The sequence below is a fragment of the Rhineura floridana genome, chromosome 3, assembly GCF_030035675.1.
Source record: "Rhineura floridana isolate rRhiFlo1 chromosome 3, rRhiFlo1.hap2, whole genome shotgun sequence".
NCBI lineage: Eukaryota > Metazoa > Chordata > Lepidosauria > Squamata > Rhineuridae > Rhineura > Rhineura floridana.
In genome coordinates this window covers 63857351-63882376 of record NC_084482.1, presented here as the reverse complement: position 1 = coordinate 63882376, position 25026 = coordinate 63857351, and the positions used below count along the sequence as shown (strand labels likewise).

The 25026-nt window shown below is 41.6% G+C and overlaps 1 protein-coding gene across 2 annotated transcripts in view; it reads right to left on the bottom strand.

The window, feature by feature from the left end:
* The window catches only part of MGAT5B (alpha-1,6-mannosylglycoprotein 6-beta-N-acetylglucosaminyltransferase B), a 284082-nt gene that overhangs the window by 10540 nt on the left and 248516 nt on the right, over positions 1-25026 (bottom strand). The gene's annotated exons all lie outside the window — the stretch shown is intronic.

The window sequence follows — 25026 nt, the reverse complement described above, 5'->3', positions numbered from 1 at the left end:
CTCTGCAGCGGAGAGGGCGCACCGGGGTGATTGTGTCAACTGCCCGGGTCATTTCCGTATTCCACAGAGTGACCAGGGTTTCGACAGAATCGTCAGTTTTATCAGCTGGAAAATTCCCTAGAGCCCTTTGACATCCCTCAGGATTCATTAGTCTCCGGGGACGGACTATCTTAATTGGTCCTCCACGCTTGCAGAGGGGAGAAGACAATGTGAGTCCAAATCTCAATAGGCGGTGATCTGTCCATGACAAAGGAATAGATGTAAAATTCCTCACTCCCAGATCACCATCCCCTAGCCCAGTGGCAAAAATAAAGTCTAGAGTATGTCCCGACACATGCGTAGGGCCAGTAACAAATTGAGACAGCCCCATGGCTATCATGGAGGTCATGAAGTCCTGAGCCGCCCCAGACAAAGCGGCCTCGGCATGAATGTTGAGATCCCCCAATACCAGAAGTTTGGGGGATCGCAACACCAAATCCGAGACCACCTCCGCCAGCTCAGTTAGGGAACCTGCTGGGCAGCAGGGTGGACAGTACACCAGCAGTATTCCCAGTCGGTCTCGCTGACCCAATGCAATGTGCAGACACTCCAGGCCATTAGCCACCTGGATAGGGTGCCTAACGAGAGGAATGGAACTTTTATAGACCACAGCGATTCCCCCTCCCCGACCCTCAAATCTACCCAGATGCTGGACCGAATATCCAGGTGGGCACTACTGGGAGAGATTAATACCTCCCAGATCGCTCACCCAGGTTTCGGTAATACATGCCAGAATCTCTGCACGGAAATGGCAATCACAATTTCTTCTGCAGTCACATGCAGTTCTATTCTTTTCAGTTCTGCCCTCTCTCTTCATGGAGTTCCTCCTCCATTTTTTGAGTCTTTGGGGATGGTGACAGTGTCTTAATTTTCTCTTCTCCAAGTAAGGCCAAGCAATTGGGCCTAAGGTGCTTTAGATTTTTTTTTTTTTACAATAATTTTTATTCAAATTTTCATAAAACATAGAAAACAAAATCATAAAACATTCAAAGACAAAAAACAAAACAAAACAAAAATGATTAAACAAAAAAAATAAAATGTTGACTTCCCATTTGTCACATATCAAATCAGTTATAGGTCTACAATATATAACAATCCTGTCTCTTAAATCATATTATAAAATCACTTTCCTCCAGTAGTTATCTTAATTAATCATCAAATCTCATAAACATTACTTTATTCTTTCCACAAAAAGTCAAAGAGAGGTTTCAATTCTTTAAGAAATATATCTATCAATTTTTCTCCAAATAAACATGTCAGTTAATCCATCTCGTTAATAATTATAATAATCTTATTGTCATAACCATAGTCCAAATAAACATTTCGATTAATCCATCTCATCAGAATCTGTTAGGTCCAATAATTTCAATAGCCATTATTCCATTATCCCTATTAGTTCCATCTTCCTTCTTCAATAGTCCTGTTAAGTCCAGTAATTTCAGTGTCCAATCTTCCATTATCAGTATTCCATAATAATCTTGCTGTCATAGCCATAGTCATATAATAAGAGTCTGATGGGAATTTCCTCTATCCCAAATATTTTCTTGCCATCCATTCTGAATAAGTTGCTGAAATACTGTTGTAAAGTCATATCTGTGTTCTTCTTTTTTACAAAATGCACTGGCTCATCTCTTAAGAGTTTTTCCATTGTCACATGGCTGCAGTTAATTCCATAGATTTTCTCTATATCAAGCTCCATCACATCATTCCAGTCCAGAAGATTATCCAAGCCATTGATAACTTTATCTCTAATATCTTCATTAATTTCTTCAGAGATAACGTTAAATTCCAAACAGTAGATTTTATTTCTAAAATCCATAAACTCCAGATCTTTTTCCAATTCCACATTTGTTCCAATCTCCAGGGCTTGTATCTTCCCTTTATTTTTTCTTTTGTCATCTCTGATCTCATTCTCCTCTCTCACAGGATCCCCTATTTCTTTAAGCTCCTGCGTCATTTTGCTCAGTTCAATTTTCAGCTCCTTACTACCCTGTCGCAGGGTTTGTTTCGTTATCTCAATCTCATCCATTATTTTCTGAAACATAGTTACTTCCAGATTCTCAGCCACTTTCTTGATTGCCATTTTTAAAACCACGAAAACAAAGCAAAACAAAAATAAAGAAGAACCACTTCTTATTTCAGCAACAATTGGGTTAATATTCCAGGCTTGATGACATCACAGTATAAACAGAGCAACCTGCCTTATCTCTCTATGTTCAAGAATGCAAAACAAATTTAGTTCCCAGCATCAAAACAGTTAGTGGCGTCGTGAAGAAGCAGATTCGTCAAAATAAAATAGACCAAAAAGAGAATAGTCCCAGACAATATAATGTTCCTCGGAATAGAAATCCCTCTTCTAAATTAAGAAACTTAACAAAATGAGCAAAGTGTGGCTGACAACAGATTTTTTTTCCTGTTGCTACTGTTATATCCCTGCAATGTCACTTCACAATTTGCTGGGAAACTATTCTAAAAGGAAAGATCCTTACATTCAGAACACTTCTCACATGGGGATGGACCCACAGAAGATTAACCAGAACTCCACTCATGCAATGGGAATTTCAGGCTCCTTCCCTCAATGTAGCCCCCTGGGCTCTCCCAAATACCACTACTGAGAGTCAGCAGACTCTTTGGAATGACATGAGATGGGGAACAAGAGTTACAGGACAGAGAAATTGGAGAAATTTGGCAGGGCTTCCTTGTGCAAGAGGAAATGCTTTTCCACTCATGCAAGACATTTATACCAGGACATTTTTCTTGCATGGATGGGGAAAATGTGCTTATTTGTACACATAGTTGCAGGTGAAAATCAAGTGTCTATTTTGACACGTTATATGGATGCCTGGAAGGGTGGCTGGATAGGGAAATTCCTGCTTAAGTATAAGGAGTTGAGACCCCATTCCAGATCATGACATTTCACCAACTGGGGACTTTCTTCATAACCGTAAGAACTAGAAATGTGCCTACATGCCTTTTCAAGAAAGTGAAAGCTGAAAATCTCAAGATACTGAACTCTTCTCCTATTCTCAGTGTTGACATTTGCACTTGTGTGCATGGAATACACAACGTCCTGATCAAGGATAGCCAACATGATACCCTCCAGGTGTTTCTGAACTACAACCCCGTCAGCCCCAGCCAGCATGGCTAATGGTCAGGGATTATGGGAGCTGTAGTCCAGCAACATCTGGAGGGCATCATATTGGCTACCTGTGCTCTAGATAGTCAATTTTCAGAACCATACCACTCCTAGAGTTCTATAATGCTATGATATCTTTGTCTCAGTTCATGACTCATTTTTTGCCCATTGTTCCAGTCACACATATGATGAACAGAGTTGTGTCTTCTCTTCTGATGAGTCAAACTGCAACTCTGAAGGCTGAAGGAGATGCTACTAAGCAAACTCCTACCATGAATATCTCAGATGAGAGTTCAGCAAGGCCGAAGATTGTACCCATTATATCTAATTACAGGTGCAAATGGTAATCAGTGTCGACATAATGATAGTTGATGCTGCCTATGAATTATTGAACTTGCCCTGTTTGATTTGGGAAGTTTCAGACAGCAATTTGATGGGCACTTCTGTGAGTTCCTTAAATAGACGTGTCTTGCTTGTCGTAGCACCGATTACCTACTTGACTGTCCTAACAGAGAGCTCTGCATTGAACTTCATAACATTCCACACATAAAACAGATTTCTGTATGACAGAATTGTCCTACTTTAATTCCAATAGCAAAAAAGGAGGAAATTCTGCTTCTGTGGTACTGATGGTGACGACACTGCATTTCACCAGTTTTAGTTATTTATTTTACAGATTTATAAACCACTTCATAGCCAGAAGCTATCAAAGCAGTGTACGGTAAGATAAATTGAGATAAAATGCAAAAGATACAGACTCTAAAAACTATAAAACTGTTTCTACAATGGACCAGTGCTTGGAGGCAGTGATGGGTTGGATGTGTGCCAATAAATCGAGGCTGAATCCTGAAAAGACAGAGGTGCTGTAATATCCAGAGTTCTCATGTCTGGGAGGTGGGGAGATGGCCTGTTCTGGATGGGGTTGCACTCCCCTGGAAGGAGCAGATCTGCAGCTTGGGGGTCCTCCTGAGTCCAACATTGTCACTGGAGGCTCAGGTGGCCTCGGTGGCCAAGAGTGCCTTTTTCCAGCTCTGGCTGGTTTGTCAGCTTCAACCCCTTTTGGACAGACATGACTTGGCCACAATACTACATCCTCTGCTAACTTCCAGATTGGATTATTGCAATGCGCTCTACATAGGGCTGCCCTTGAAGACGACTTAGAAACTTCCAACTGGTCCAAAATGCAGTGGCTGGATTACTGGCTAGGGTTCCCTTTAGAACTCATATAACATCTGTTTCAAAAGAGTTGCATTGGTTGTCAGTTTGTTTCTGAGCCCAAATTAAGGTGCTCACATTAGTGTTTAAAGCCCTAAACTACTTAGGTACAAAATACCTGAAAGACCACCTCCTTCCCTACAGACTCTCTCAGGTGAGATCGGGGGGGAGGCTCTTTTTGGTAGTTCCACCACCTTCTAACTTTTGGGTGGTGGTGGCCTGGGAGAGGTTATTCTCTGTGGAAATTGTGCAACTCCCTCCCTGCAGAGGTGTGTCTGGCAACTTCACTCTATAGTTTCCATGACTGCTGAAGACTTACCTCTTTACCCTGGCCTTTGACACCTGAGATGTATATTTTTAGGACCCACTCTATTTTTGTGACATGGTGATTTCAGGTTATTTTAATTGTTTTTAATGATGTATTTTAAAACTGTTGCAATCTGCCCTGTGACCTCTGGGGGAAGGGTGGGTAACAACAACAACAACAACAACAATAATAATAGAAGAAGAAGAAGAAGTTGTTAATCTGACTGGGCCACTGAAGGGAAAGCCTTGTTAAACAGAACATGTTTAATAGGTGACCAAACATCAAGATGATAGGTGCCTGTTTAATTTCAGCTGATAACTAATTCCAGAGGGCTGGAGCTGTAATGCTAAAAGCCTGGGTTCTCATACAAACTAAGTGCACCTCTGGAGCAGTGTCTCATCTGAGGAGTGAAGTTGCCAGGCATGGATATATGGGGTGAGGTAGCCCCTTAGGTAACCTGGTCCCGTGTTGTTTTGGGCTTTAAATACTAAAATCAACACCTTGAACTGTGCCTGGTAGCATATCTTGTCCTCAAAGGATCGCATTTTTATAACATTGAAGGCTTTTTTCTATCCACTGTGCATTTCATAAGAACATATGAATTAAAAAGGTTTCTGCTGGATCAGACCAAATATCCATCTAGTCTAGCATCCTGTTTCTCACACTGACCAACTAGATGCCTCTGGGAAGCCCACAAGCAGGTCATGAAGGCAATAGACCTCTCCCTACTCATCTTCCAAGAACCTGAACATATAGTCATCATGAGTAGGTACCATTTCATTTCTTTACAGCACGCAGGTGTGCAGTGGTTTGGTAAAAGAAGTTTAACAGGTGGGTTTTTTGTTGTTAACTCCTCTTGCAGCTTTAGAATGGATCTCATTGTGCTTATTATATAACAGTTGCAACTCAAACATATTTATCAATATTTACTATCTCGATAGACTGTGTGTGTGTGTGACAGAGAGAGAGAGAGAGAGAAGAATCTAGTACACATATGCACAGATTAACAGAATTTCTAAAAAGAATATCTATCAAATGCAAAATTAGGAAAGGATTTCTCAAAACAAGTCCTAGAAAACAGCTGGTACTTATGGAACACTTACAGTGCAATCCTATACATGTCTACTAAGAGCCAGTGTGCTATAGTGGGAGCCAGTGTGGTGTAGTGGTTAGAGTGTTGGACTAAGACCTGGGAGACCATGGTTCAAATCTCCACTCACTCATAAGACTCACTGGCTGATCTTGAGCCAGTCACTGTCTCTCAGCCTAACACACCTCACAGGGTGGTTGTGAAAATATTATGGAGAGAGGGACGACCCCACTCTGAGCTTTTTGGAGGAAAGGTAGGAAATAAAGATAAGAACTAAATAAATAAATAAGCCTTTCTCCCAGGCAAGCATGCATAGGATTGCAGCCCTTCAATCAACAAAGGAATGAAAACTCCATGAAGACAGCAGGGCCCAAGAACTGTGAAGGCAAGGCATTACTGACAGCACACTAGCTTTGGGGTTAGCTTTAGCTTGGCTGGCTCCCCAAGAAGAAAAAGAACAAGCCATTGTATTAAGATATATTGTGATGACCCAATTTCCTGAACTTAGCAATAGAACAAAACCTTTGATCAAAATCCATCAAAATAACCAGCCTTGAGCGAGGCAAGTGTCTGTGTACGTCATACTCTTGGCCAAAAGCTAGGTAAATGACACTTTTGTTGTAGTGAGCTTTCCCCCCCCAGCAGAACAATTCCCTTGGTAATTAGCACTGTGGCATCTTATCATAATGAGTAAATTATTCCCTACCCATCAGATGGGTAGTGCTTGAAGGAGATATAAGGTGTTTTTTGTGGTAGCATAAAGGCCACTAACGCATAGGGACATTAAGACAATCTGGGATCATAAGGCAAATACAGTCATCACCTGAAACACAGGGTGTCATGAAGTCACCCTTGGTGGCCTTGAAGAATAATTTTTACTGTAGAGAGTCAAACACCAGAAGAGTCATTCTGCCGCTAAATTGCACAGCCCTCTGGCTCAAAGAATAAGTAAACAGCCTTGGCTTTGATACAAGACTTCACCTCTCAATTATGTTTTGGCTTCCCCCAGAACCTGGCACCATCACAGCTAATGTTCTACTAAATTACATTTTGGCAATTTGTACTAAGTTCAGTAGGTCTACCTCGGTCCAATGTAAAATAGAATCTGGCTTCAAAAGGAGTATGTACGTATCTTCTTTCTCCCACAGAGGGAGACTGTCACTCTTATAATAGATGGTGTTCTGGAAAGGTCTCAAAATGATGCAGCGACCAACAAGAGGTAGGATGTGTCAGATTTTAATTAAACAATTATTTTGGAGAAATTGGCACTTTCCTGTGGCCTTGACTGCACAATCTGAATTTATAAGCGGAGGGAAGAAAAGAAAGGGATAATGCAAGAGGTGCTCTTGGGAGCATGGTTAACAGATGGGTCATCACAAATAGTGTAGCAAAGATGAGTGCTTCGATTAAAGGGACAAGGGCAGGAGGAAAAATGCAGAAAAGACAACAAGGAAAGTGGTTGCACCCCAGGAGCGTCAGGGTGATTTGAATGAGAGCCACAGAGAAGGAAGCAGAGGAGATTCCACAGGGGTCAGGAGGCCATATTTCTCTTGTCCATCAGTGATTCTCCAGGAAGGGAACAGATGGCAACCTTGTAACAGAAGCCATCAAAAAAACACTAGCACATGTAGTACTGACAGCCTGCATAAGAAGCTAAGAAGTAACAATTTTTTCTTAATTATGCTTGGTGCCAGATACAGGTGTATCTAGCTATATAGGCACAAGGTGGGTAAAATAGCAAAGATGGCGGACAGGGAGAAAGGGCAACATGTCAGAAGACCCTTCACAGGATGGATTCTCTCTTTGGCATCCATGCCATTAAAGCAGTGTTTATTTAATAAGCCCCCTTGGAATTTGTGAGACTATTAACAGCCCTGAGCAGAAGAAACAAGGCAAACAGATGTGTGGCATCCTTTTAAAAGGATGCCAATGGAAGCTTCCCTTGAAATGCAAATAGCAGCTTCTGTATGTTATTTTATACCACCTACTTGCAGTCTGTGTGAGCCCTTCTTAACTGAGGCCCAAACTAGACCTGACACTAATTATGTGAATGCAATTAATGTGAGTGTTAGTTTTTATGCTATATAAATAGCAGCCGAGGGGAAGCCTGAGTGGGCTCAGGATGCTGGTGTGTGTGTGTAACTTTCTGTCCCTGCCACAAAAATGTAAAAAAAAAAAAATCACCTCTGCAAAGCTGCTATTTGCATTTCAAGGGAAGCTCCCATTAGCACCAATGGAGGCTTTCCTTGAAATGCAAATAGCAGCTTCAGAGAGGCATTTTCTTCTCAAAACTGTGGCAGGGAAAAAAGAGTTAAACTCTGTCCTCCCCTACTCCTGAGGCTGCTCATGCTTTTCCTCAGCCACAATTTACATAACAAAACTCCTGCATGCACATTAATGTCATTCATGCAAAAACTGTGCACATTAATTTCATTCATGCAATTAAAGGAACATCAAGGTCCCCACACACACCAGTTTTTATTTTTGTCACTGTGAGTTGTTTTAAATTGTTTTTACTGTTTGCTCTTGTTATAGAACTATTAGCTATCTCCATTAGAGAAACCTAGGAATCTCAGGAATCAAATATGGATGAAACCAGGTAACAATCCTGCCTTTTTAAAAAAATGTTTTTAACGTTGTTTTGTTTTAATGTATTTTAAGGTCTGTTTTTATGATGTTTTAAAGCGTTTTTAGCGCTTCTGTTTGCCGCCCTGGGCTCCTGCTGGGAGGAAGGGCGGGATATAAATCAAATAATTAAAAAAAATATATGCAGATGATATAGCTTTAATATTAACAAATCTTCAAACATTTTGTAAGAATCTAAAACAGATATTAAGAGAATATGGGCAAATATCAGGCTACAAAGTCAATACAAACAAATCAGAATGGACCAGAACTGGTCTAGATGAACAAGAGAAAAGGAATGCAGTTTTACAAATGAAAATGCCATGGTTAATTAAGCCAGTTAAATACCCAGGAATTAAGATCCTACAAGATTTATCACAATTAGTCAAAATTAGCTTTGATAGGTTGCTCCGAGAAATTGAGACCGAAATAAGATCTTGGTCTTAAGTGCCACTCTCATAGATGGGACGCATAGCAGTTGTAAAAATGAATATACTACCCAAGATATTTTTCTATTTGTCAATCTACCATTACAAGTCCCAATGAATATCTTAAAATTATGGAGCAAAACTATATTGGACTTTGTGTGGAACAAAAAACCTCCGCACATAGCAGCTGAGGTTTTGTATAATCCAACTGAACAAGGAGGTATGGGATTGCCTAACATAGTGTCATGGCCCTGTCAGAGGACTCATCAGACAAGGATGACTCGGGAGTAACAGCAGCAGACCCAGAAGCAGCAGACCCAGAAGGAGAAATGGAGGAAACTCCTGAGAACCCAGCTCCTTCTCTCCCTCAGCTGCAGAGCACCCCAGACACAGCTAAAGCCCTTCAGCCAGACGCAGACAGGGAACAGGATACTCCCCCCCACCTGCAGAACGTAGACAACAGAAGGTCAGGCAGAAGAGAGGCAGGCCTGTCCACTTAAGGCCAAAACGCTGATGGCTCACACCTGCTGACAAACCTGCTCCTTAAAAGTCAAACCTTGGGTTCAGCTTGTTGCTGACTACAACGTCAGGCGTGACCACTGTGTGTCTTCCTATCCCCTGAACCTTGACTTGGACTGACCCCTTGGCAATTGAACTTGGACCTCTACTGACCTCGCTTCTGGACTTCTGGCTTGTTGGCACGTAAGCTTAGGACGGGCCTTGCCCTTATCATGCTTCATCCTCGTTAGCCTGGCAGATTTCCAACCAGACTGCCAGCTAAGGACTTTCCAGCCCCCACCGGCACTACTGTCTCAGTGCAGAGCTGACACATAGTAGACTATTATTATGCAGCAAAACTAGCCATAATAAAAGAATGGTTGAATCAAGATCTTAGTGCAGATTTTGAAAGCTTGACACAATTAGGGCATGTAAAAGAGAGGCTATGGTATCAAGAACAACATTGGGTCAAAAAGAAAATCCCATCAGTTCATATTGCGCTATCCATTTGGTATAAACATAAAAATAAGCTTTTGGCAGGACTATTGCCATTTATATCTTTATTTTTCAATGAGTTTAGATCTCACATGCAATGTATGTTCAATGTATTTTTCAAATTTAAACAGAGTGCATCTTATGAGAAACAGGCATTATGTCTTATGATGAAGTTATGATTAAATTATTGACCACCGTATTTCCAATATTTACAGGTATGGGAAGTCTCTTAAGAAAATATGCCCTTTAAGGGAAAAAAGTATAGAGTCTGGGATACTATCAACTTGATAAAAGTAAAATATTGTTTAAGAGAAAAAACAGCCAACCAAATAATTATATAGAGTATTGGGCATTCTTTATAATGTTTTGGAATCAAAAATATTTGGAGAATAAGTTTCTTTACAAATTATTTTCTTTGCTCTGATTTCTTTAATATATGTAAACATATTTATACATTTGGGTAATATTATTACTATTATTATTATTATCAGTGGTAGTATTAATATTATGATTACAGTTATCCTGCTTGCTTTATTTTTCTGTTCTACCCAAATATGAAGAGTAAGATGTATCTCTGATCTGTTTTGTTTTGTAATTTTAATTTCCAATAAATATTATTTACACATGCACAAAAATTGTTTTTAAGGTTGTATTTTAAATGGTTGTAACCTGCCCAGGGACCTCAGGGTGAAGGATGGGTAATAAATTAAAATCATCATCATCATATCATCTAGCCTTGAGTAATAGCTGTACTGGTGTTGGTGGTGATTTGGCCAGGTGAGTGGCCTTGTACCTGTGCACATAGGGCTCTTGCAGGTCCTTCTCCTTGGATCAGAGGGCTACACTGCACAAAAATCCCTACAAGGGAAGCCATTTCTTTGCAAGAAATGATGCAATTCCTGCACTGAGATCATAATATATAACCATATTACATGGATGTCAACATGCTGGGAAACTATGTTTGGTATACCTGGTATGTGCAACTATGTGCACATGCAGTGATTTACACATGTGTAGGATTGCTATATGCCTGTCCAAGATCTTTCCAAAATGTATTTGTATAATTCATTTTTTTTGTCTTAAAAGGTTCTTATACACACTTTGCTGGGACCAAAAAAAAAATCTGTTTGTTTGTCTGATTTATTTGACCTTAAAGACCTAACTGTTTTTACTAAGGACTGTTTACATCTCCAACAATGTATATCGAACCAAGATCAAGGAAGAGATTCCAATTTCTGGTGACAAAGTTTTGCCAAAAAAGGCCTCAGTTTGCTGCTATATGTCACAAATTTCACATGGAGTTGGATCCAGACTAAGGTCACAGTCACATCATATACTGAAAGCTCTCTTATGCCACTTTAACAGTTATAGCTTGCCCTAAAGAATCCTGGAACTGTAATTTGTTAAGGGTGCTGGGAATTATAGCTCTGTGATGGGTCTCCCAACAATTCTCAGCACCCTTTAATAAACTGCAGCTCCCAGATTCTTTGGGGAAAGCCATGACTGTTAGAAGTGGTGTACAAGTGCTTTAAACATATGGTGCAGACGTGACTTCAGTTAGTTGTGCTTTAGCCCCACTGAAATCAAAAGGACTCAATCATGAAAGTCCAGTTAATTTCAAGGGATCTAAAGCATGATTAACTTACCTGTCTGGATCCAGTTCATAATAATCATGCCATTTTGTACCTGGTTCTACTGCATGTATCAGGTACCATAACAAATGGACTGAAGTTTAAAAGGGAAACACTGTAGTGGATCTTTTTATTTGGGTCTGCATCCTGCCCATGGGAAGAATCACCCATGGAAAGAATCTGTTTGATTTTATCAGGTACTTTGATTTGAAAGTGTTCGGGGGCAAATTAAATAAAAAGCACACCCCACCCACCTCCACCTGTCTGTCTATAGCAGCAGCAGTAATCATATAGAGTACATAGTAGTCTAGCAGTAGTATGGGATTTCAGCTTTATTTATTCTGTTGCAGTCAGGAGGGGCTAGTCACAACCTTGTGGCCACTCTGCCCTATCCCTGCTGCATCCTAGTATGCAGCAGCGATGGTGGTGTTGGGAGGGTGACTCTGTAGCACTACACCACTGCACCAGCCACTTCTGGGTGGGGCTGGACGTACAGGTTTCCAGTAGATATGTCTCATTTTCGTCACCTTTGGAGAGCTGCATGCTGTAAATGTAAATAAGTAATAAACGCAATCCATTCATTCTGCCACTCTGTTGAAATGGTGAGTCAGGCAACAGGCCTGCACACAACTGCACCTCTTGAGCAGGTCAGGAATGAGGAGCTGAGTAACACCAGGGCACCATTAAAAGGGATGTCCCAAGCAACATTCCCTTGAATAAATATAAAATTTTCTCCTAGATCAGGAACCAGGTATAAAAATTCAATAGCAGTGAAATGACAGCTGAATGAAGGACAACAGCTAACAAACAAGCCTTCTCAATCAGACCAAAGCAGCAGTGAGCTTCCTCCCAGTCTCCACTCATGTCAGCTGAGCCTCAGTTTGCTAGAGGCTCTCTGGGAGTTTCCTTATTGCAACAGTACCAATACATCAGGCGTGGGGAATCTTTGGCCCTCCAGATGTTACTGAACTACAACTCCCATCTGCCCCAGCAAGCATGGCCAACAGCCAAGGATGATGGGATTGCTGTAGTTCAGCAACAGCTGGAGGGCCAAAGGTTCCCCACACCTGCAATAAACCATGACAAATACAGTCCCTTAAAAGAAGGTGCCTCTATTCAAATAACAGGTAGCAAGTAAATGTACTTACAACCTAGGAGTAGATTCAAAAAAATATGATTTCTCCACAGGAATCTGGGTCTCCAACAGAAATCATAGCTCTGAGAATAATAATAAATCCTTCTCAAACAGAACTGTAAGAGGAAGGGGGGCAGCCCAACCCAAATGTTATCAGCCAAATAAATAGAAAATAATGCAATTCTGTAGCAGCAGCCTGGGGATATTTTAACCAGCTATTTTCACAGCAATGCTTAATATGCTACTCTCCCAAGCATAGCCTGAAATACATAATTTTCCATTATATTCCTGTACATTTGACTTTAATATAATGAAGGCTTCCTCCTTCACTACACCAGAATATTGGCTGTATTAAATTGCTTGTGTAAGAAGCATTTTGGAAAATGTAAAAGCTGAAGTTCAAGCAAATGACCTCAAAGGAAAGCCACCCCATCTCTGCCTGTCACCTTTAACCTCTCCGTTAAGAGCTGTAATTCATCATTGGGACAAGACTCCCAGTGTCACCTTTCCCTATGGGGTGTAATTTGTCTTTTTCTCTCACACACACTGTCTTGGCTTCATGCAGCTGCTCTCTTGTCTTCTCTCATGCTGTAAGGTGCTGAGTGTCACAAGAAAAATGGTAAGCTCTTACTATAATTATCTTCAGGAACAGTAGCTTATGTTTGATAGTCAGGCCAAATACATGAGTACATAAACTAGGCCAGCACAACCGCTGTTGCCACCTAGTTGAATGTAGCCCTCCCAGCCATCTAAGGTGGCCTACAAAAATGACCTTCCTGTTTTTGCTGTCTGCCTGGGATTCTTAAAACATGGGAAGGGGCCTTCTAGGTTCTAGCAGAAAAAACATGGCTAGAGGGTCCATAAATTGTGCAGGCATAAATCCAACACAGAGAAGCTTGCACACGCTTTGTAACGAACAGCGGACTCAATTCGAGAAGCAAGAGACGGAGCTCTACACATTCAGATGAGCTCTTGTTTATTCCTCCCACCCCAATATCAGCAGCACTCTCTATTTTGCTCCACAACCAGCTTTTAAAATTCCTCCAAGGAACTGGCAACCAAGAGGTCTTCTGTATCTTTAAAAGTTGTGCAGGGGGAAGGGAGAATTCCACCTTGTGGTTTTTCCCATTACAGTGTTGCAAGAACACCTGCACTTGGCTGACTTTCTCTTCTCCTAAAGATACAGGATCAGTCTCAGGCCATGAACCTGGCAACCCTAATTCTAAAGCACCATACCTCACTTTCTCTTACATTCCTTTGCAATGACCCCAAACAACTCTGTGTGTGGCAGGAAGTGAGGAAGAGGATAGGTGAGATTTTCCAGTCCGTGACAAACTGCTAGTCAGTGGGTTAGGAGAGCACTAGAAAAGGCCTCATAAGAACATAAGAACATAAGAAGAGCCTGCTGGATCAGGCCAGTGGCCCATCTAGTCCAGCATCCTGTTCTCACAGTGGCCAACCAGGTGCCTGGGGGAAGCCCGCAAGCAGGACCCGAGTGCAAGAACACTCTCCCCTCCTGAGGCTTCCGGCAACTGGTTTTCAGAAGCATGCTGCCTCTGACTAGGGTGGCAGAGCACAGCCATCACGGCTAGTAGCCATTGATAGCCCTGTCCTCCATGAATTTGTCTAATCTTTTAAAGCCATCCAAGCTGGTGGCCATTACTGCATCTTGTGGGAGCAAATTCCATAGTTTAACTATGCGCTGAGTAAAGAAGTACTTCCTTTTGTCTGTCCTGAATCTTCCAACATTCAGCTTCTTTGAATGTCCACGAGTTCTAGTATTATGAGAGAGGGAGAAGAACTTTTCTCTATCCACTTTCTCAATGCCATGCATAATTTTATACACTTCTATCATGTCTCCTCTGACCCGCCTTTTCTCTAAACTAAAAAGCCCCAAATGCTGCAACCTTTCCTCGTAAGGGAGTCGCTCCATCCCCTTGATCATTCTGGTTGCCCTCTTCTGAACCTTTTCCAACTCTAGAATATCCTTTTTGAAATGAGGCGACCAGAACTGTACACAGTATTCCAAATGCGGCTGCACCATAGATTTATACAACGGGATTATGATATCGGCCTCAGATCTTACCTACAAAGCTGAGGAACTCTAAGAAGAGATGGTCCTCAAGGATGCGTGCACATCTAGACCATCTTTCCATACCTCTAGATCAGTAAGGATTAGGGTTAAAGTATGCATCACAAAACAGTCCTATATATGCCTGCTCAGAAGCAAGTATCCATTAAGTCCAATGGGGCTTACTCTCAGGTAAGTTCAATGAGTTGAGTGCAATGGGGCTTACCCCCAGGTAAGTGCATAGAGTTGCAGCCTGAGATTATTTCTTTTCTGAAACAGTGTAGAGCCCAGAATGCCAAAGCAAAGAGCCTTTTGGGTCAGATGAAGAGTAACACTAACTGTTGCCTTGTCATCCTCAGTGGGGGAAAAAGGGACTCCTCCTGCTAGGCATGGTGGTTGTCATTCCAAAGTAATTTCCCATCAACCAGTGGACAAAGGGGCTGGACTAAACTGGGCAGATGCTACAGATCCAATGTGGAGTGCACTAATCACAAAACCAGAACCTTTCACTATTCAGATAATACTATCTGGGTAGCCATTGTGGTGTCCTCTATATGTTGTTTGACTACATTAGCCTCAATGGCAAGGCCAATGCCCAGGGATTATGGGAGTTGTAGTCCAACAACATCTGGAGGGCACCATGTTGACTACCCCTGATCTATTGCATTATTCACAAATTTAGATTCCCATTCTAGTCAGACTGGGAGCAGGGGAAGAACACTACAGAACACAGACTGCCAATTGAGAACATCCATTCTAAGTAGGGCTGCCAGGTTCAATCCCTAAGACTGATCCTGTATCTTTAGGAGAAGAGAAAGTCAGCCAAGTGCAGGTGTTCTTGAAATACTGTAATGGGAAAAACCACAAGGTGGAATTCTCCCTCCCCCCTGCACAACTTTTAAAGATACAAAAGACCTCTTGGAGGCTGGGCCTGGCAACCAAGAGGTCTTTTGTATCTTTAAAAGTTGTGCAGGGGGAAGGGAGAATTCCACCTTGTGGTTTTTCCTATTTCAGAGTTGCAAGAACACCTGCACTTGCCTGACTTTCTCTTCTCCTAAAGATAGAGGATCAGTCTCAGGGATTGAACCTGGCAACCCTAATTCTAAGCCACATAGTCTCTCCCTCAATTTCACTGGAGTTTGTTTTAAATTTTCCTGCTATACCAGAACAGGGTTTCAAACACTAAATATCAGGGGAATCCAACAGCACAAGCCCATAATAAGGCTTTTAAGCTTTTAAGGTAGTCCAGTTGTTAGGCTTAATTGCCTTGATAGCCCTTTCTTTAAAAAATGAATGAAGTGACTGCAAATTGCTTTGTATTCTTTATCTCTTTCCAGGTGGTGTATAGAACATATTTTTCAAAAGCAGCTCTAATGTGTTGAGGCATTGGCCTAGGAAGATGTGTTCCAGTATGGGAACTGGCGGTGGGGCAGGGTGGCAGTGAGGAGTGGGAACCAACAGTTCTCTCACACAGTCTTACTGCAAACATCAATTGCATTGTGGTATCAGAGTTTTTTAGAGCTTAGACTAAAATTAAGCCTGGATACAAACCCCACTGTTGTCAATGGTTGTCAGGAGTTGCTAGGATGAGAATCTGGAACCTATGGTTCTGTGAGCTCCTGCCCCATGTGGTAACCACTTCTGGCTCCTCCATCGACAGTGGCTGCAACGTATCCCCATCCTCACTCTTGCCACTGTTTGTGAGGGTGACCATGCCCAGCTGCCTGTCTGCTGATCGTGGACTTCTCTAGGGCGGAGCAGTGGGAGGATGAGAGAACTAGAATCTGGGACCACCCATCATGCATGGCATGGGTTTCCCTGTGCAAACCTGGAGGCAGCCTGACAATAGTATTTCTAGTATGTCTAACTCGTGGCTTTGCTCTGGCTACGTATGACTTATTACTGACAGTGAGAGAACTGTCTTGTAAACCCCTTGGCTAGGAATGAGGGACACGTGGCCCTCAAGATGTTGCTGGACTACAACTCCCATCATCCCTGTCCATTGGCTATGCTGTCTAGGACTGATGGGAGTTGGAGTCCAACAACATCTGGATGGCTACAGCTTCCTCATCCCTACCATAGGAAGTAGCACTGCTAGGGCTGGGTCACTGGGTGCAGGCCAGAGGGCCACCTGGGGCTCCCAAACAACTGTGCCATAATAACCAGTAGTCCCCTCAACTGATTTTATTTTATTGTTTACATTTTACAGCAGGCAGGCACACTGCAAACAGGCACATACACCTTCATGAATTCCTCAGTGCTTGTGGGCTTTGCTCCATTTGTAAAATATGCCTTATGTAAGGCTTTTTTTTGTTCATCAGCATTTTAGTGTGAATTTTTCCTAATATACATTTTTTGTATGCAGTTTTGATTAATATACATCTTTTTGCACACAGTTTCCCCCATTCTAATGCATTTTATGCTATTTTCACTAACATGCATTTTATGCACACTTTCTCCTAATATATGCATTTATGTACACATTATTTGGTAGAAGGACCGCATCATAAAATTCAGAGAAGTGGATATTTCGAAGGATAGTTGAGTTTCAGTTCACATATTGGTTTGAGAAGTGCAGATTTGGCAGTTTCTCATTAAAATGCAAAGAAAATAAGATTTTTCCTCCATCGCTAACTTCTCACTGATATAGGCCTACCTTTCTGCTTGTAGTTGGACAAATAACTCCCATCATTTATGCTAATGGAAAATTCTGGACATTTATATAGTGGCGCTGCTCTGGGTTTTCAGTGGAAGTAAATAAGAGACCAAAATTAACAATCTGAAATATGAGGACCTGACATGGGCCTCTGCTTGAAGTGGGTCTACTGCATGGGCGTGGAGAGATATCACTGCTGCTCCTTTCCTCTTCTTTGAAAGCAGTCCAGTCTGTTTAATGCTTGTTAAAGAAAAGAAGGCTGTGAAAGCCTTATTTGAGCTTCCAACAGAGTTCTGCTGAGACATGAGACCTGACTCTGCTTGATTTCCACCTGTCAGTCGATGTTCTGAGGGTTTCATCTTATACAGTTCTCCAGTAACAGGAAAGTCTTGCCCTGCATCAGGGGTGAGGAACCTTTGACCATCCAGATGTTGCTGAAGTACAACTCCCATCAGCCCCAGCAAGCACAGCCAATGGCCAGGGATGATAGGAAGTGTGGTTCAGCAACTTCTGGAGGGCTAAAGTTTCCTATCCATGCCCTACATTGTTACGGACCATTTTGAACTCGAGCCTTAATGCAAACCAAACGTAGGGCCATAAAGTGGAGTAAAGTGGTTTGCGAGCAGACATGGGTTCTATGGCAGAAAGCTAACATTGCAGCCTGCTTGTGAGGAGACACTTCCCTTTAAAAAAAAAATCATATCTGCCTCTTCCTCTGTGTCCTTCCTCTGTTAAAAAAACACTTCCATGTATTCTCAGATTGGGTTCTTCTAAAGCAGGGATATCTAATATGCTAACCTCAAGATGTCATTGGACTAATACTCCCATAATCCCTGACTATTGATGGCCATGCTGGCTGGGGCTGATGGGAGCTGTAGTCCAACAACATCTTGAAGGCACCACATTGGCTACCCCTATTCTAGAATGGACACTGTACCACAACGAAGGCCACCATATACAATCAGCAAAGAAGGACTAGAGGTTTTATCCCCTTTTAACTTGTTTGCATACTGACAGTATAGTTGTGTTTCTCAGGGTACAAAGGGTATTTCTCTAAGATTTTGGAGAAATGGGGAGCAGTTTCCTCCCCAGATCAGGCCAACTGCTCAGATACTGGAGAGGTGTTGTCTTTTCCTAGAACTGGGTTGCATGTTTGAGATATCTGATTCATTGAACTTATCATTTTTTCCTGATAGCATGTTGCACTTTGGTCCCTCTTGCTCTCTGTTTATTTTATTTATTTATTTATTTGTTTGTTTCATTTTTAAACCGCCCATAGCGAGTGGCTCTCTGGGCGGTGTACAAAAGATTAAAATACAGAATATCACAATAAAATCAACCTACCAACAGTAAACATAAACAGCAAACAAAAAAGATTTAAAATTATAACATTAAATGCTTAAAATGCCTGGGAGCATAGCCAGGTCTTAACCTGGCGCCGAAAAAATAGAAGCGTCGGTGCCAGGCGTACTTCTTCGGGGAGGCTGTTCCACAGTTCGGGGGCCACTACAGAAAAGGCCCTAGATCGAGTAACTGTCCTCCGGGCTTCCTGATGGGTTGGTACCCGGAGGAGGGCCTTAGATGCTGAGCGAAGTGACCGGGTCGGTTCATAGCGGGAGAGGCGTTCCACAAGATACTGCGGTCCCATGCCGTGTAAGGCTTTATAGGTCAAAACCAGCACCTTGAATCTGGCTTGGAAACAAATGGGTAGCCAGTGCAAATGGGCCAGAACAGGTGTTATATGCGCTGACCGGCTGGTCCTAATCAGCAGTCTGGCTGCTGCGTTTTGCACTAGCTGAAGCTTCCGAACTGTCTTCAAGGGCAGCCCTACGTAGAGCGCATTACAGTAATCCAACCTAGAAGTTACCAGAGCATGAACAACTGAGGCGAGGTCATCCCTGTCCAGATAGGGGCGTAGCTGGGCTACCAACCGAAGGTGGTAGAACGCATTCCTTGCCACTGAGGCCACTTGCGCCTCAAGAGACAAGGAAGGATCGAAAAGAACCCCAAGACTACGAACCTGTTCCTTCAAGGGGAGTGTAACCCCATCTAAAACAGGGTAAACATCCACCATCTGGGCAGGGAAGGCATTCACCAACAGTGTCTCAGTCTTGTCTGATTTATAATGTTAGGGTTATTTGATCCAGTGGATTCTTTTCTAGCGCAGGAGTTGAATTTGCCCAATCTTTAGGCCCCACTCAGGACCATACAATTTTGTAACTATGAACATCTGAGCTGCAAACCAAAGGCACTCTAGCCATAGCAAGGCAAATGAATGAGAAAATGCTAGGAAAGTGAAAGTGGAGCTCCTCTGGTCTGTGCCTTGGTAGTCAATGGTGATGAATTTGTAGCAGAGGTGAGATGTGAACCATTTTTCTTAGTTTCTTAGGTCCATCTACTAGACACTCACTATACAGCAGGAGTGGGGACCCTCAGGGAATGTGGCACTTCAGAACTCTCTATCCAGCCCTTAGGATTTCCCATAGCCACACCCCCTCACCAGGTCATACCCCTTACCTCACTAACTCTGCTCTGCAATCTCCTCAGGTGCTTTTGCCTGCCTGAAACGTGTCCTTGAACTGTGACAATGCCACTTGCTTGCCTGGGTGGGCAATGGAGATTTGGGTGTGCATGCGTATGTGCATGTATGTACATCTCTGACTTTTTGTTCATGGTTGGAATGTAGCCTCGTACACACAGGTAAGAGTCACATCCATTGCTCTGGCGATTGTTACCTCTGGCCCTGCCCACCATTGGTATAGGGTCCCTGGAAGATCCCCCATGAGGGAATGCATCCCTTGGGTTGAAAAACATGCCCCACCTTGGGTATCTGTGGCTGCCATGGAGAACAGCATATTCCCCTCACTTCTTTCTCTCACTCCTGTAATGTTCACCAATACAAAAAGCATGACAAGGTGTTAATGGTGTTCAAAGTCTCCCTGCTCCACTTTGTTGGCTGTTACTTCCAGGTTTTTGCAGGGGGTGGGGATATTTGTTTTATGGCCAAGCCCTCACCAAAGTCACTTACATCATATAAACATAAAATATAAAATATAAAATCACGGCATTTGATGAAAACAGTCGCTAAAGACAGCAAGAGAAATACATTACAATAAAACAGCAGTAAAAACAATAGCAATAAATAACATTCAGCCCAGGATAAAATGATTAAAATAAACACAACAATTCGGCACCAGATAAAGCAGCAGCAGTAGAATAAAGTTCCAAGAAAAAAAGTCTCAGAACAAATAGGCCTTTAACTTCCACTTGTAACGATGGGGCCATTTGAATCTCAATTAGAACAGAATTCCACAAGTGTGTGGCTACCACTGAAAAGGCCCCCTCTCTCATGCTCACCAGTCTAACCAAGACTGAGTTGATGATGTAACCTCACATATTTAGTAGTAATAGATTACTACTGTGGGCATGGAGGAGGTTGAGATATGAAGCAGAGGTTTTTAGTTGCAACCACACAACTTCTGTGACATCTAGTTCTAACCTCAGTCACAATACTGCACTAGTTTTAGTACAAGTCATTATGTCTGTGTGAGTGAAACATGGGAAATGTAAAGAGCAGGATGAACATTACACTAGTTCTAGTTAGGGATGGGTGAATTTGCCAATGCTTGGTTCCTCTCAGCTTCTCATGTTTCCAATCTTAAGTTTAGTTCTCTACATTTCCACATCTGTGTGCAAATTCCTTAAAAAAAGTCCTCATAAATATTTTAGTGTGAATTTCTTGTAATATACACACTGTATGCAATTTTGTCTAATATAAACATGTTTGCACAGCAATCTTCCGTAATATAATGCATTTTATATGTTCTTTTTATTAATGCATGCATTTATAGGTACACTTTACCCCTGTTATGTGCATTTTTTTTTACATGTGCCTTGGCGGGAGAACCGCATTGCAAAATTCAGAGAAGTGTGAATGTCAAAGGATGGCTGTGTTTCAATAATCATATTGTTTCAGAAAGTACAAATTAGTTGCATTCACCTTTAAATATGAACTGAATCAAATTTTTCTCCCATGACTTATAATATTTATAATAGTATAAGTCATCATGTCTGTATGAGTGAAACAAGGGAAACTGAAACAGCAGGATGAACTGGAGTATACTAGCAGAGCATGCCATGTCCCAATGAGGAGCTCAGCCCCTTTAATGTTTGGAAAACATGGATCGCCACAGTGGTCAATCCATTTTCTGCACAGTTTTGGCTACATGATTTCCTAAATTTCTTCACAGATCTGCAAGGACAAATCCTGTGGAGCAGGAGCAAAAATAAAAAAATTGTTTTACACCTAGCATTCTTGTCAGGGAAAGGATATTTGGTGCATTAAAACAATGGCCACAGTCATATGTTTCCCATTCTTGCTTGAGCCAGAACTTGAAGCGGTTAGTTGCAACTTGTGCAAAGTGTTACTAATTGAACAACTACCATAGCCATGCAGTATTTGAAACAGTCAAGCATCTACTACCAGTATAAGGGGAAGAAGAAAAGCAGCCTGTGAAATACTTGATTGCAGTTGTACAGTGGAACACGAAAAAGATCTATGCTCATGAAAATAGTGACAGATGTCCATATACATTAGGGTAGCCAATGTGATGTCCTCTAGATGTTGTTGGCCTCCAGCTCCCATCAGCCCCAGCCAACATGACCAATGGTCAGGGTGATGATGGGAGTTGTAGTCCAGCAACATCTGGAGGACACCACATTGGCTACCCTGGATATCTACAATGGTGACGTACCCATCCCACATTTTGCATGCTCTAAAAAGTAAACTTCACACCTGATTATTTTATGTCTACGGACAAACATTTTCCATGGACACCTAAAATGCACTGTCTGATTATAACAGGTATTGTATTCTTAAAGAAGAGCAGATATATTATGGCAGGTTCTTTCATACTCCATGAAAGCTTATGCAAAAATAAATTTAATAGTCTTTAAGATGCCACCAGACTCTTTGTGGTTTCTGCTGCTACAGACTAATATGGCTATCTTTCTGGAACGTGTCATCCAGGTATGCTTATTGGGACTGTCAGTAGCTTCCTGCCCTGTGTTCACTTGGAGACAGTCCTGGGGTTGTTACGTCATAAAGTGTGAAGCAGCAATCACTGGTTCTTAAAAATATCCCTTTTAATAACTGCTTAACTATTGAGCTGAATCCCCTGATTCCTGCCAACCCTCTGAGTCAGACTGAGTCAGGTATTCAGAGAGGCACCATTTTGCAGCAGATCATCTTTGTAACAACAGGGACACCCACCTCCCACTCCAAGCAAACTGTGAGCAAAATGGAGATCAGCACATTTTCTCCCTCCAGGATAATTGACTTTAATGATCTGGACAACTTGAAAGGCTTCTGCTGTGGGAGAGGTAAATATTCATGACAGATACATTTTAAAAGTCTGAGAAACCAAATCACACAGCAGGTGCTGCATTTTTCAGAAGGTCTTTTTTTACTTCCCAGTATTTTTTTAAAAAATGTTTGTTTGTGTGTGCACATGTAAAAATGCATACTAATAAAAGACAGCACTTGAGGCTCTTCCTCTTATTGTTGAATGGTTTAATACAAATAATGCTAATATACTATACTATACTAATAATGAATAATTAAATCAAAGAAGATGAATTATCCAGAGCTTTTATAGCACTTGCATGGTAGGGGTGAACAGCAGGCAGGTTGTGTTAATATCTTCTGATATAGGAGAAGCTCTGTGGAGCAATCTTTGAAAAATTGCCCCAAAGCTGAAAACGACTTTCCTGAAAGTGAACGTACTAACACTGAAGCTTGTGGCTGATGTTACTTGTTTTTGTACATGCAGTCTTAAATCTCAAATCTTAGGACTAAACTAGATGTTATGGTGGTAAGTATGTGACTGGTTTTGACTTTACCTTTGGCATAAGTCGACCCTTTTGAATATAGACTGCAGACTACTAAGCAGAATCCAGGGACTGTATAACAATTCTAGCTTATGTTTCAGAGTAACAGCCAGGGGCTGCCTCTCGGGACCAATCCCAGTTAATAAGGTAGCGTGCTAGGGTTGCTTGTTAGCACCCCTCTTATTTCACGTGTATCTTAATTATATAGTCCCCTCTCTATCAGGGGTGGAGTTCTTTCCTCCTCGTTTGAGAGATAAGGATGTTTCCATCTTATTGTATTGATGTATTGATGTCATCTTTCATACACTTAAGTGGGAATATACAGACTCCTAAGAGTTCTGGATGCATATTGTGTTAAGGAACTTTTCAATGTCAACTATTCTAAAAGTAAAATAATGGTTTTTGGGAGGAGAAGACAAAATTATAGATGGCAGTTGGACAACCAGTGACTGGAGCAAGGTAACTCTTATAAATACCTGTGTGTGACATGTAAAAACTCTGGATCCTGGTCAACCCATTTGAAAGCTGCTGTATTAACAGCTGATGCCACTGCCACTGCCATCTTTCGTTATGTGGCCAAATTAGGAGGTAGACGAGCAAAGCTTAGCTTTATAACACTAAGCTATTATCCCAATTGTTGTATGGGGCCGCTATATGGGTACCAGATGCCTCATACCTTATAGGTATACAGATACCACAGCTCTGGAACTGAAACGACATAAATTTCTAACAAGAGCTCTGGGTGTCCCTAGATTTACTCATGGATCCATGTATACATGGAGTCAGCCTGTTGTTCGGTGAAAACCTTAGCCCAGAAAGCTGCCATTTACTACTAGTTGTAGACAATTTTCCAACAGGCCTCTCCCCTTGTCATAATGACATATGGGGATGGGACCAGAATCATGGGCTTCCAAAGTTAATCAGATAATCTCTGAATTGGGCTTTTCTGTGGGTCACTTGATAACAAAAGATTATAGAGGTGCCCACCTGGAACTTGCAAGGTGCTTAGCTGATATGGATTTCCAGGTTACCACCACATTAGTGTCCAACTGTCTCTCTAATACATTGCTGTTCATCCCGGGACATTGCCTTCATACTTAGTCTTCAACCGCCCATATGCCTTTAAGGGGCTTTTAACTAAATGTAGGCTGAACACCTTACAGTTGATGGAGCTTAAGGGGTGCAACAAAGGCCATTTTAATACAAACAGATGCTGCCTTGCTGGTTGTGGGAAAATGGAGGCTTCGAATATTTTTTTCTAGAATGCTCATTATACTTAGTTTTAAGATGTTGCTATCTCAATCCCCTCCTTGTTAATATCAGTGATGATACCTTGAATTGTGTTTTTATTAGCAGGAACTGCTAAATATGTTAATTTAGCTTTAGTGTGGATAAAATCTTTTATTACTTCAGATGATAATATCCAGAGTTAGAGCAATTTTATAATTATTATTAATTATCCATTTTTGCCATAGTGTTGTATATTTATATTCCTGAATTATTTATTTCTTTTTTGTAATAATTTTTTTAATGTTTTTACTGTGTCTCTTCCTTTTGGTGTGTATGCAAAAAGCCTCGTTGGCTGTTGCATAATAAACTGAACTGATGTGACTGGTTTCAAAAAAGAGCAAACTGCACATCTGGTTCCCTCGTCCCCTTCTGTGACATCTAGTAAAAGCGACCTTGTGTCATGAAGACATGATAAAGTGGGGATCACCACCATTGGCAAACCTTGATGGTGACAGCAAGTCTAGAGAAGTGCAGAACGTTTTCATGTCATGTCACAAGATAAATTCCACTAAATATTCCAC